A 15,052-nucleotide genomic window follows, 5' to 3' on the forward strand; every position below is an offset into this window, starting at 1 on the left:
AAGTAAATCCAGTGTCAGGTGAAGTTATTCGGTTGTTTATATTTGGATTGGTTCAAGGTCCCTACTGCATGTTCTTTGGAGGGTCTATACCTTCCAAGATTTCTGAGTATTTCCCAAGGCTAGGGGTCCCATGGCTTTAAGTTCCTTTGAACGTGGAACTTACGTTCAAGTTTGAGTCTCACTTGAGTCTCAAAATCCAATTAAAAAAAATAATAATAAACCCAGTGTTCTAAGGCATTGTATGCATAATGGACTTTCACATCAGACCAAATTTCCCTTCTTCTCAGAATGGCTGTGAAAAAAAAAATAGCTGTGTAGGGTACACTGGTATTCTCAAACCTTAAGTTCTGTTAAGCCAACGAGAGTCTCAACTACACTGAGTAAGGATGGTCTGTAGAAAAGTGTAGCCAGTTTCTGCAATAAACTCTGGAAAAATACTACCAAGTCAATTCAAAAAGCAAGTTACCAAGAGCAAATTTCACCATACCTTTCTACCCTTGCAGACTGTCTGTAGCTTGCAGACAGGGGGACATCTGATAGAATTCAGGAGGGTAATTAACTGAAGGACAGCATGCAGTGTTGAAGTAAGTTGTGTCTGGTTCAAATCAGGAGTAGAGAACAGAGCTTTTTGTTCATTCCTTCTGTGAACTTCAGGCTCAGTGGTGTAAAACTGTTCAAAAGAGAGGTAGTTCAATGTGATGGATTAAGCTAAGAGATAAGTATAATCTTAAAATGATATATAACCTCAAGAAAGTTGTTTTTTCCCCATTAATAATGAAAGTAAACAAAGAGCTTTCCAACATTCTTTGTTTGTAATAGCCCCTCTTTATTTTGTTTTTTCAAACTTGGAGCTTTTCCCCATTATTCTTACTAGCTTTCTTTGAGTTAAAGTATGGCTCTATAAAAAGGAATGAAATCATCTGTTCATTAACTTTCTACTCAGTAAACTTTTTTTTTATTTTCTTCAACTACAACTCTCATAATTTTTCTAGTCACCATTCTTCTCATCTATTTGCACATTCCTTAGTTTGCATGTCAGTCCCAAATGCCTCAACTCATCAGTTAAATTAGTTCTGTTTTTACAACAGCTCACAAAAGGGCTTACAGCTGAAACTCTTCCTCTAATCTAGCTCTTCTTGCTGCATGTACTATTTCTTTATTGACCTTAGCTTTGTAGAGCTTTAAAAATAATATATATCAGCAAGGGTTGCATGCTTTCTAATCATATGTTTTCTCCTGCTAATCATTCAGTTACCTGATTAGAAACAGATGCAACCTATTTGAAATGTGAACTTACCAGTGAACTGCTTATAATGGTTGCATATTTTTTAGATATTCTATGTCTGTGTTGTGAAATGCCCTAGAAGGTTTTCAATGGTAAGCATTTAGATGATATTTTATAGCTATAAGTTTTTTTTCCTTCCAAGTGACCCATTCCAACCAATACAAATTGACAAACAAAACAAGCAACAACAAAAATTCAACCAACATCAAAAGCCACAATGTTTATAAGTAATCTGCAAACAAGAGTACTAGAACTGTGATAGTACAAATTTCAAAACAGACAAATCCCCTACTCTCAAAGAGCTTATGACATATTGGAAAAAGTAAACACATAAACAACCATTTGTAACCCAAAGCATAATATGATACTTTAATTAAAATACATCCAAAGTGGTATGCAAAAAGGACAGGAAAAAAAAAAAAGTTCTAAGGAGAATCAGGGAGGGCTTGATGGAAATTTTAGTGTTTGTGTTGGATCTTGATAAAGGAGTAGAGTTTCAATGGGCAAAGATGCAGCGAAATTCTAGGCAGGAGCCAAGGATCAGCAGCAACCTTCAAAAAAATGCTTATAAGTCATGCCAGTCGGATCACCCACAATTTTATTGATAAGAGGTTAAACTGCTAACAGGTTAATATAATATTGTAACAGGTTAATATAATATTGAAATGATCCATATCAATAGCATAATGCTAACCAAAGGGTCTTGAACTAAGCCATGTAACAAACTATAGAACTTCAAATATAAATAGACTCAAATATTTGTTTAATCAGACTGCCAACTCAACTGAAACTTACTTAAAAAAAAGAGCCCAGTGAACATCTTCAAATTAGAACTGAACCTATGTGGGTGTTTTTTTGTTTTGTTTTGTTTTTTGTTTTTTATTATTGACTTTATTTTTTTAGAGAAGTATTAGGGTTCATAGCAAAATTAAGGTTAAGGAACAGATTTCCCATCTATTCCCTACCCACATATATACATAGCTGCCCCCATTGTCAACATCTCCCACCAGAGTGGTACATTTGTTACAATTGTTGAACCTACCCTGACACATCATAATCACTCAAAATCCATAGTTGACATTATGGGTGACTTTTTTTAACTTTTATAAATATAACAAAATTGGAGCAATCAGCATGTTCTCCAAATCAAATCTGAGCTAAACTGGTATTTATTACACCTGGTTCATATTTGTGGTTATCAATGAAATACCAATTAGGTCACCAAAATCTGGACAACAAATTTTAAGTTTTAATAAACAGAGGCTTTTACAATAATACTGGATGATTTGGAGAGTTTTTCTTTAAAAAATTCTCATCAACGACAAAACCTTGTTTTGCCCTTGCAGAGAGTCCCTATGCTTAAATCCCGGTTCAGCATTTAAGTTACATTCTTTCCTTTGGCCCAGTGGTTGGTTCAAACAATTCAGGGGGGATATAGAAGTAGCTGGGGGGATATTTTGGCTGAGGACTAGTTAGTAATAATAATAACCAGACACTTCAAAATTTGGTGCTTCTTAATAAATAAATGCTTGTCAAGTAACTGCTTAGTTCATCCCAACACGCGCTCTTTGTACACATGGTCCTTTCAGGAACCAAGAGAAGCAGAGAGGCAGGATCTGTCGACTAAATGGCCCTTTTCCATTGCTTTGATCCACCACCAATTCTAGTTAGTCATCTCTGCTCTGAAAACCAAATTCCTCTCTAACCTTGAGGGCACATGATGGCTTGTTTTGGCACTAACTCTGTAGAGCTAAAACTCTGGGCTACAGAAGCAGAAAGATTTAAGAGCCTCTCACCTCACAAACTTGAGTTTCAGGTTGGGGCAGTGACAACCTGTCAGAATCTCGTTTGTGGCACCCAAGCAAACCAAGCACATGGACAGCGGAAATGGCTAGAAAAATCCTCAGACCCTGGTTCTCTTGGTAATTAATTCCATTGATTATGTGGGTGTTTAAATACTGAGACAGACCCTGGTGCCAGCCTAAAATATGAGTCAACTCACATTTCCCTTGGCCTTTTAGAAAATGTAGATGTGTCCAAATCCTAAAAAACAGCTGCATTAAAAAAAAAGGGAAGGAAGGAAGAAAAAAGAAAGAAACAGGGAGGAAAAGTGTTCCAAACAAACAAAATGTTGATCTGCCTTTTATTAATTTCATTTTTTATCTTCTTGTGTACAGACATTTGACAGCTGTGACATTCATGGGCAATGCATTTGAAAAAGAAGACATAAATATTCAGAGACATATTAGAATGCTGTTCAATGTAAGCACCTGTCTACTTAGTGTTGACAGAAAATCATTTACTTTGCTTTATGCATGTTCCCTCCAGAGACCACAGAGGTCCTATTTTATTTAAAGAGCTGGTCCCAATATCAGTGCTTGTTCTTGAAACTGCAGTATATACAGCTAATTATATTTATTGAGGAAACAATTTTGTTTTATATTTTCAATAATACTTAAATAATTTGGTCAATCTTGACCTCAGAAACTATTTCCCCAAGGATTCAGTTAACGAAAGACTTCATACAAGACCTGATACCAATGTTCTTACACTATACTGTTCCATTATCACCTAGGGAAATTTTTCAAATATAACTTTCATAGATGAGATGTGTACAAGATGAAACTGTAAGATCTCTGTGGGTCTTAGGAAACACATTACAGTCAATGAAATCCATGCCAACATCTGTATATATTATTTATTATTTATTATGCTTTGATTTGTATAATCTTAAACAATATTAGCCTTGCACAAAGTAATGCATTATTAAAAGTCACAGGAATCATGACTTTTAAATCAGATATATCAAATTTGGTAAATCTTTCTTTTCTACTCAGCCCAAATCAGAGAAGTAATCATGTAACTTAAATAGACTGAAACAGGTGGCCACACACAGAGGAAAGAAAGAAGGAAGGGAGGAAGGAAGGAAGGAAAGAGAGTGAGAGAGAAAGAGAAGAAAGAAAGAAAGAAAGAAAGAAAGAAAGAAAGAAAGAAAGAGAAAGAAAAGAAGAAAGGAAGGAAGAAGAAAGAAAGAAAGAAGGAGGGAAGGAAGGAAGGAAGAAAGAAAGAAAGAGAAAGAAGGAAAGAAGGAAAGAAAGAACCTTTATTAGGATGCTAAGGTTGCTGTAGGACCTCATAAGGTGGTTTTGATATGTATTCTTGAAGCCTTCTGATTTGTTCCCAAGTGATTAAAATAGGTATGCTTAAGTTAAATTAATTATTCACCCAAAGTATAATTTCCTTCCCTGTATTTGGTAAAATGCCTATCTTGAAGGTGTATGGTTTGCAATGGGTTAACTTCGGACTACTGAGAAGCCTCCTTTAGCTGAATCTCAGGTCAGAATTACAAATGTACCATATTATCAGAGATATAATGAAACACAGACCTAAGTGAACAAAGCCTAATTTTTTGGCTATGACATTTCTCTCCATTTTAGTTTTACCTGACATGAGTGTGTAATGATGTTAGCTGGGCCTGATGAGGTGGGGGGCGGGGGGAGGTGGTGGAGGTTGAGGCGTGGGGGAAAGGCAGCTAGAACAGGCAGACCTCAGAGCTCAAGACTTCCAAAACCTTACAATGCTGCCACCTACAGGCTGAAACTTTCAAGGCGTATTCCGTCAATATTGTGTTTTCCTACCCTTAACAATAAAAAACATAAAAAATCGTGGTAGAAGATCGGAGCCCAAAACTCAAAATCCTGCAAAGAGTTAAATGGCCAGGTGATACGAAAGAACAGGCCCTTTGGCTTAGTTAGTTCAGTGCCGTTACATAATTTAATTAGGATCATCACACTGCAACCGAAGCTGTCTCGAGGAATTATGAGCCAGAAGTTCAGATCACATGTGAATCCTTTTGCTCAATTAAAGCTAAGCAATTTTTAAGGTTTTTTTCCTCTTTGCAGTATATGCAAAGAGCAGTGAAGCGTGGCCTGCATATTTTTCACATTAAAATTATTACATAAAGCCTGTAGCATTTGAAATACTTACGGAAATCAACATGTTACACTCTGACCTTGGGCTTTTAAACTTGGTCATTTTTAAAGCTATTGTTGCCATGCTCTCCTTTGTTCTAAGAAAATTGCTGTGGTTAGTTATAATAGCTGAAAGAATAATTACTGGGGGAAGAAAAGAAAAGAAACACGTAATGGTGCTGAAAAGACTCAAGCCTACGTACTACTAAACAGTTTTAATTCTGTTTTTGAAGTCCCAGCATTGACACAAAAGGCAAAATCCTACTTCTCTCTTCCCTACTGTGCCCACCAATAAAAATGACCATGTCCCTTCTCAGCAGACTATCCCATCTACTTGCCTTTATGTCAAGAAAAACTCTGCTAAGAACTTGAGGAGGGAAAAAATTCTGGAGGAGTCCAATTCTAGGTTGATCTATATTTTATGATGCAAGCACATGCAGCAAGAAGCATATCAGACTAATATTCATTATCAAGCTTTTCTCCTAAAATTTTAAATCTCCTTCAGGCTTTTAGTTTCCTTTCTCATGGATTGTATCAGCAAACAGGAGAGATGGCAAAACTTTCTTGTCTGAATGGTGCATTAAATGTATATAATCAATAAAAAATTATAATTTTAGTAATTTAAAATATAGCTTGAGATCATATTTGTTATTTGTACTTATGAAAATGACTATTCCCAAATCAAGCTATCTCAAATTTTCCAGCAGAAGTTTAAAGTTAACTTTTAAATATTTATTTGGAGGAATAAATACTAGTCTTAGTAAAAGATCATGCTAATAAAAAATGACAAAATAGGAACCTGCAAAGAAATAAGTCAATATTAGGAAAACCTTACATTCAGTTGGGGACCTTGGCAACTTGGAGTAGCTTTATGGATGTATTTGTCTGTTTATTTATTTTAAAAATCCCCAGTATTTCAGGATGGATTGCTTAAGACAACTGAAACTAGAACAGACAACGAAACTGCCAGTGAGTACTGTGGGAAATTCTTCACTAACTCATAGATCAAAGAAAATAAGGCAAAACTCATTTTTCAATATTACAGCCTACTTATTATTTGTAATAGAAAAAAATCTGGATTTTAAGGGCACACACAAATAGTGTATCTGAGTCACATATTGTTTACTAGATTCTTAGATGAGAGGTACACAAAATGCAAAAATGAAGCAATCTTTATTTTCAAAGAATCTGAAAAGGTTAATTCTTCCTACTTGTGCAACCAGATATTTGTAGGATTAACAACTCCTTTAAACACTAGTTGGATTTAGCTACAATAAGAATATAAATACAATAAGACATTCCTAAGGGGAATACAATTTTTAAAAAATTTCCATATTTGCTACAATAAATGTTATGCCTAGAAATTTTATAGCTAACAGAAACACAGAAAATACTATACCCAGAGCTAGAAAACTGTTCCAGTACAAAGCAAGTCTGATATATTACCTCCCAAATACACAGCATATCCCTGGTAAAGTTGTAAATTATGGTTGCAAATGAGGCCACAAACAAAATTTTGCTCAAGGCATGAATCATAAATTCAAACAATAATCATCTCCTACGTGAGGCACAACTACTTTGTTTACTTCTTAGACACTGTTTCCTAAACATGAAGATGAAAGTAGGTCAAGGAAATTTAGCATCTTTTTCTCATGAAGCATGCTCTGATATTGGGTGCACTGCCTTATTTACAATTGCACAAACCTTTTAAATATTAAAAAATCTGTGTTTTCACAATGCTGGGTCCTTAAGCATAATGACATTTTACCTCATGATGACACCATATCATCAAAACTATAGAAGTTTACTGAGGAAAAATAAATGACTCTCAATAATAACCTGCTATGTGGAATTCTGGTATGTTTTTCATATTGAAAATCAAAGTATATTTAGCTGATATTTACTGGTACTTTCAATCTTCTTAGTAGATATAATTGCTACTCTTTGCACATATCTGAGAAGTCAAATGTTTTTTTCTCTGTCTACATTTTAGAATTTCTAAAAGCCTAATACCATGAAGACCTTTTTAAGTATGAAGCTTAAGAAGGCTGGCCTTTAATTAAACCTGTTCCAATCATAGAAAAAAATCATAAAGTTAATCACTTAAACCAGTTCCAAGAATTACCTTGGAGGAATATACAACTGTAAAATATTGTTTGGAAAGCAGATTTTTAATATTAACATAACAATTTCTGCTTACAGACAGTAAGAATAAATAGCAGAATGCTTACTGGTCTATAAGGTCCTTAGATGTCACAAACTTCCTGTTTTCTCAGCAATGGATATCAATAATAACAATAGTAATAGTCACATTAAGTGCTTATAATATAGTCAGAACCATGCTATGCACTTTATATGGATTATCCCATTTAATTCTCACAGAAACTCTTTAAAACAGAGATGATGTTTATATCTGTCTTACAGATTATGGAACTGAGGCTTAGAGAGGAAGGTAGAACACCTGGTCCACATCACCCTGAGCTAGGCACTGGACATTCACAGATGAAGAGCAGTCTATTTCCTGAAGAATCCAATCATCTATTCATCAAAAACTTTCTGTCAGTGTATAAACCAAGGGGGACACATAAAATTTGATTTAGTTTAAATCTACTCAATTGAAATCAGATAACTTATGGGTACTTATACAAATCTAATAAGCCAGCACAATGATCTACATAATCCAACCATTCAAAAAGTATCTATTGAATGCCTAGTGTATACCATCTCTACTAGGGGGTGTGAATTCAGTGGTGAGCGAGATGAAGGAATCTCTGCCCTCAAGGAGCTTTTACAGTAGTGGGAAGATCAAACAATTATTTAAATCTTCAAATAAAATAATTAAAAATTAAACTGAACAGAGAATAATGAAACTTAGGCAAGAGATCAGAAGATGTCTCTAAATAGAGGACACTTAAGCTGGGACTTGAAGAATGAGGATTCATCATGCCAAGACATGGAAAGGGTATCTCATGCCAAAGGAAATCTATGTGCAAAAGGCCTCACAACCAATGAGTCAATAAGTCCTGCTGGGTTGGACACATTATCCTGAATCCATCCACTCCTTTCTATTGATCATCTTAGTCCAGTTTATAATCATCTTTTGTCTGGACCACTGCCATAGCTTCCTAACTGGACTGCCTGCTTCTCCTTGGCCTCCTTCAATTCCATTCTCCTCACAGCAGCCAGAGCATTCTTTTTAAAAATGTAAAACCCTTTACACAACTAACCTGCATAAAATCCTTCAATAGCTTCCCTGTGAACTTCCTTCGGATAGCTATATGATGTGTTCCATCTTGTCTTTCAAATTTTTCCTTCAATGTCCCCTTCTAAATGAGGTCTTCCTTCAGGGCTCAATCTAAGATAGGACCTACTCACTCTGACACATCATATTCTTTTGAACTTTCTGTTTATAACCTATCTTCATCTCCTGAAACTTAAGCTATTTGAGGATGAGCCTTATCTATTTTAGACACTATGTCAACTAAGTGTTTCACTTAGTACCTAGAGCATAGCAGATACTCAATTAAATTGAAAGGACTGGAGAAGTATGCAGAGGTCAAATCATCCCTGGACCTTTCATCTACAGTGAGGAGTTGGGATTTTTATTCCAAATGTAATGGGAAGATTTTGGGGAATTCTAAGCAAGGGGACAAAAATCATACCGGCTATTGTTGTATGGAGAATAGACTGAAGAAGGAAAAGAGTAGAAATTAAAAAAAATGATTAGGAGCTAATTCAGAAATCCAAGAGAGAGATGGTTTTGTCTTGGACTAGGATGGCAGTATTAGAGACGGAGGAGAAGTGAATGATTTTTGTGATATAATTTCAACTTGCTGATATATTGAATTTGGAGAAAAAGGAAAGGATGAAATTATATATATATATTTCCCCCCTGAGATGGCAGGAAGGGAGGAGTTAAAGGAAGATAGACCTGGAGGTAGGACCATGATTTCAAACTGGATGCATTCAATCATCCTGAGCCAGACCTAATTTTCTGGCAATATATTTGGTTTTGTTTCAGGTCTGGTATTTCTCCTCAGAAGGGCAATTTAAGGAAAGGCCAGTCTATTAACAGAAACAAACATCTTTTTAGCAGATATCCTGGCTTGATTACACAGCAGCACCATAAGACACAAATAACAGCTCATGAAGGATGATGAACATTTAGCTCTTCGTTTTTTTATACCAGTTTTCCAAAGAAGCCAAAAACAATTTTCTCAAAGAATTCCAAGCCCTAAATATAATATACAGAAGAACTCATGGATTAGTAAGGCTTTCTGCTGCATTTAATTGAAAGATGATGCTGCAGGATTTTACTCTTTCATTCCTGTTTTACAATCCCTCCATGCCATCTGTAGCAACAGGGGCATGTGGGACAGGGAGAAGCATCAGAGGTGGCCTGATGCCATCAGCAGTGTGCTAGTCACTGTTACTGAGGGAGGCCTGAGGATATGAACCATGGTAGAACAGCTAGAGAAGGAAGGAGTCCAAGAATGACAGCGACTGTGCAAGGAGCAGTAGCTGAAGGATAAAGGAAACTGGAGAAAGGAGCATAGCAGGAGAGTGGAAAGGACATTGGGTGTCTCCTAGTTCTAAGATGAAACATTGCTTTTCAGATTTCCTAGTTGACTTGAAGATTGATATTCCAATAGATATCAAATCATTAAGAAATTAAAAATCACTTCTCAGTGATATTTTATTTTTGTGACAAAGGCAAATTCTTCTTCATTCTTCTATTGATATTGTTTATGAAACAAGAGTGTTTGGGGCTCTGATGTAATTCTAAATGTGTTAACATCTAGTAAACACAGATTTAGAATGCATGGCAAAGATTAAGAATGCAACCAAAAGTAGGTAAATGACAACAAAGACATCACTTTGGATATTAAATTGCTCTTAACATCCTTGCAGAAAAAAATAAAATAACCACTGGTTGATAACTTCCAGGAAAAAAAAAAAAGAGCCATAGTCAATATTCTACTTGACAGAGATGATTATGAGAACTGAATGATAAATATTTCCAATTATGATTTTTAATGTTGTAAAAAAGAAGGGGGGAGTATGAAAATTAATTTGATTACTGTGAATATAACTAAATTTCAATAATATCCTTAATACATAACCAAATAAAACATCAACAAAGGAAAAGCATGTATTAATGTAAGATCAACAAAATAAACTGGAAATTTCATTTACAACATTCCTATATTTTAAATTAAGAAATGTGTGCCAGGGATATCCACTTCCTGCTCACCCCAGCTGGGGAGGCTTTGAAGTGCCTAAGTCCAGCCATAAAGTACAAGGAAAGGAGCTTCTCTCCCTCCATTCTACTGGATCCAATATTCCATTAGGGATCCTAGGTCTCCTGGGACACAAATAAGCATATTCCTTGAGGGTCCAAATATCAGGCAAGCATATATTCAGCCCCAAATGATAATACTGATTCCCTTCTGGTGATGACTTGATGATATGCTCTATTTTGAGGCAGGTTTGATTCACTGGTTCATGCAGCTCCTGGGTACTAGAGTATTGAGCCTCACAGCAGTTCTCCCAGGCAATTAGCCACAGCATCTTTTGACCACAGGCTGCCCAGTGGATTACTTTCAGGGATAGGACAACAAGTACCCAAATGCTCCTACCCCCATTCTCCTCATCTCTTTTTGAACTTCCCCTCTTTATCTGTGTTTCCTTTATCTTTTCTCCATCCCATTTCTTTCTCCCCATAGCACTAAATATCCCATCAGAAAGGGATTGTCAGCAAGGATCCCAGCCTACAGCAAAATGTAATTTATTTACCTTCTTTGAAGTAGAAGGAGCCAAATCCTCAATATGCAACCTCCTTTCAGAAAGGAGAGAGGGAATGTTTTTAATCCTTTTGGTGTCTTGGACATTTTTAGAATGGACAAGATAGCTTGTAACTAGAAAACATTAAATTAGGGCGCCTGGGTGGCTCAGTTGGTTAAGCAACTGCCTTCGGCTCAGGTCATGATCCTGGAGTCCCAGGATCGAGTCCCACATCGGGCTCCCTGCTTAGCGGGGAGTCTGCTTCTCCCTCTGACCCTCCCCCCTCTCATGTGCTTTCTCTCTCTCTCTCTCTCTCTCTCTCTCTCTCTCTCTCATTCTCTCTCTCAAATAAATAAATAAAATCTTTAAAAAAAAAAAAAGAAAACATTAAATTGTAAAATACACCCAGAAGGTGACAGGTTTTCATACCTGATGATGAACATTGGCATTTAAACAATACCTCTCCATCAAGTGATTTCCTAAATCTTTAAATCTTACCTCCTTTCTTTTCTATTGAATGGACCAAAAATGACTCCCTTGATGACACTGATGCTCTGCGGCATCCAGAGATCCTCAAAAAGGTATCTTGCCTGCTTAGAGCAAAGTACTATTTTATCCTGAAACCAAAGAAAATAAAAAATAGACTCTACCAATACTAAGTTGACTCAATTTTCATGTGGCAAAATTAGTAAATAGAGTAATCCAGGATATATAGTTAGTGTCCTTACACCCCCTCCAAGAAAGGAGACACAATTTCTAAAAATGTATGTTCTCCTAAAAAATAAAATGAAGTGCTTCTTGTTCCCCCACTTCAGGTAAATATGTACTTACTTGTAGTTAAACCACATAGGCATATGATAAGGCTGAAAATGGTAATAAACCTGTGTAATTAACTAAAAACCAGTATGGTTGGAAAGCCTATCATGCCCTCTTAATAGAAATGGTGCCATCTACCCATTAGAATTTATTTGTAAAGCTATTGCCATAACCTGTTAATGTTAAAGCAAACTATTTTGAACTAAACTTTGCTATAATTTAAGCCCCATTCATAGCAAACATGGCACTCCACAGGTTTTGAAAATTTGCACTAAATTCACATTTCAAGATGGACTGAGGATTCATCTGCCAAGCTTCAGTCTGGGGCAAGTATTTTAGAGGCTAGTTGTAAACCCTAAATATGAAGAGGAGTGATGAAAAGTGCAAGCCCCCCCCCATGATAATAATACATTCAATAAATCTTTTTCTTTCCAGTTTTACCAAATTACACATGAAAATGTAAGCATATAAATTCAAACCATGTATAAATAGAATGGAGGAATAAAAACTAGCAGGAAATGAGCATCAGAAGCTGCTCATGTATGCAGGTATGCGAAATATGCAGGTATGCAGGTATGCGAAATATTGAGTGCTGTTTATCTGTTTCCCATTTCATTAATGTGTGCCACCTAGCTTTGCTAATGTTTTGCTACTCCTTTTCTTAGCAGCCCACGAAGCAGTCCTGTGAAATGCATGAGTATTATTCCTATTTTACAAATGAGACACTGAGGGAAAGAATGGCCATACAGCTAGTCAAATAGATAAGAGGGATTCCATACACTTTGATGGCTCAGCACATTAGGGGTAAGAAAACCATGGAATGCACATTCACAATGTAGCAAAATCCCTCGGGCTGCCTGAAAGATAAGCTTCTGGACTCAAGAGAAAATGTCAACATAGACCAAAATATGATTCTAGCAACCTCAGATAGTTTTTAAAAGTCCATCAATAACAAGTTCATGTGTTGCTCCTCCCCTTTTCACTGTTTTCTACTATACTATGTTGAAGGACCATGCCTACATGTATGAACTGACTGGCAAAGCTACATGGACATTTATATGAAAGGTTTGCACAATTTACATGGGTCTGCGGAGGCAATCCTTTGTGTCCTTGGACCACTTTCAAGATAAAAGTCAATAGACTTGTGATAAAAAGAATGAGACAATCACGAAACAAGTACTGACTAGCTGACCAAGAAAACAGAAGTAGAGAGAAGGCCATGAAAGAACTAGAAGAAACACTATAACCCACTAAAAATCTTTGCTAAAATCTTGAGGGCAAGATACTATTGCTTTAAAAAACTTTAAAAAGTATAAAACACTTCTCTTGTTCTGGAGAAACGTAAAATCATATTGGGGAAAAAAGAGACAGTACTGGGAACAAAAGAGATTTAAAATGTTCCAAAGCAATAAAATCAAGAATGGGAAAAGAGTAAATAGTTAATTCTTGTAATGTTATAGCAAAATTAAAAGAGCAAGGATTTGGAGTCAGAGGACTAGAGTTCCATGACTCAGTGGCCAAATGACCTCAGGTAAGTTCTTAAATTTACTGACACTTACTTTCTTCATAGGTAAAATGAGGATCAACACCAGCAATCTTTAGCACAAATGTTTGTTACATGCAGTAAGTTAATTATTATAATCCAAAATGAAGTCAAGTGGAAATTTCACCAGGAAAACCTGTGACTAGGGTGCCATATCTAAATTCTAATAGCTTATCTTGAAGACTTTTCCTTATCTATATCCTATAGCCCACAGAACTCAGGAAATTCAAAGCTCACGTCTACATAGAAAGATCTCAAGACACTGGAAATGAGGAACTAAAAAATAACATATGAAGTTGAGGAGATTAAGTATAAAGCAATTAGTTATTTATCCAGATGTCTAAAATACTTCTAAATGTATGGAAATATTTTAACCAAGAGTCCATTCTAAGTCTTGAAAACCCAGAGTAACAGTGGGGACTTTATCTATAGAAGTAGTTCTAAGGCAAGGCTTGACAGTCTATCTTGTACTTCAAAAATCAACAATGATTATCGACCACCTATACGCCTTCCCAATGCTGTGATATTACCAAGTGCTCTAAAGATTTTGCACTTAACCCAAATCACATTTTTTTTTTCTTATCCTCTTCCAGTTTAACTTATCTCTACACCTTGTAACAGGCTGAGGTCTGGATGGCTCACACAAGGACATGCGTCTGTTGGTTCTGTAGAGTCTCTGGGGTTTCTGCAGTAGCAACATTACATTTTCATTACTGAAACTTCCCAGCCAGATAATGTCACTTCATACACCGTAGACCCTCTGAGTCTTGCAAATGCTTGGCATCAGATCCACATGAGCCTATTCTTATTAGACAGTTTCCCTTCACTTTCCTTGCACTGAGCTGCTTGCTAGGCCAAAGATTCCTCTTACCTTGCTGCAAGACCCATTTCTGCAGGTTTTTCTTTGGCAGCAAGATTTCCAGGGGAGTCTAAGTATTAAATCCCGGGGTACTTTTAGTTGCACCTGTTTTATTCTTTACGGAGTCATTAGAATTTGGCTGAGATAACAGAACAGCGGAGAAACATTGAGTTTGTAAAAGAGCAGCTCAGCATGGCATTTTTTTTCCCCCAAAGTGCAATGGAGTGCATCCTATAACAGAAAATTTAGCCACAACCTACCATCTTTTAGTTTATAATTTGGAGCTCTCACACTATCTGTTCCTAGGATTTCTCCCTTTAGTCTTGATGCTTCAGACAAATTCTGAATAATAAATGGGAGGAGATGGGGTAGGAAGAGGTGGGGAGAAAGTGTCAAGAACCCTATACTAGGAAATGAAAATAAAAAGATCCTGTGCAGTCTATATTGGATACAGATGTACACGAGACACAACTCTGTCCTGTAAAGTTGCCAAGAATGCACCAGCTACATATGGTCTTATAGTAGGATGGAGAACCATGATAGGATAATCTAGTAAACAATTTCTTTATAATTAGAAGCAGAGTTATTCATTGTGCTATTGTCCTGGATCTACCTGATACCTCAGCAGTTAATGAGTACCCACTATGGGCAGGGAACTGGACTAGAGAATGGAACTTTGTTTCTCTTACTACCGTTTTTTCTACCCATGTCCACAACCATGGGTCAGGGCCTTATTAATTCTCAGCTAGATTCTTAAAATCACTCAATAATAAAACACTCCCCTACCAAACCAG

At 36.3% G+C, this 15,052-nt stretch overlaps 1 long non-coding RNA gene across 1 annotated transcript in view; it reads right to left on the reverse strand.

Moving 5' to 3' along the window:
• Positions 1-451: 451 nt before the first annotated feature.
• The window catches only part of LOC135361474 (uncharacterized), a 200,798-nt gene continuing 186,197 nt past the window's right edge, over positions 452-15,052 (reverse strand). Inside the window, exon 3 of the long non-coding RNA XR_010404755.1 lies at positions 452-670. This is a non-coding gene — a long non-coding RNA (uncharacterized LOC135361474). The remainder of the gene's footprint in view (positions 671-15,052) is intronic.

Source organism: Mirounga angustirostris, unplaced genomic scaffold (assembly GCF_029215605.1).
Source record: "Mirounga angustirostris isolate CCGP_5_RB_7025 unplaced genomic scaffold, mMirAng1.0.hap1 SCAF_9, whole genome shotgun sequence".
NCBI lineage: Eukaryota > Metazoa > Chordata > Mammalia > Carnivora > Phocidae > Mirounga > Mirounga angustirostris.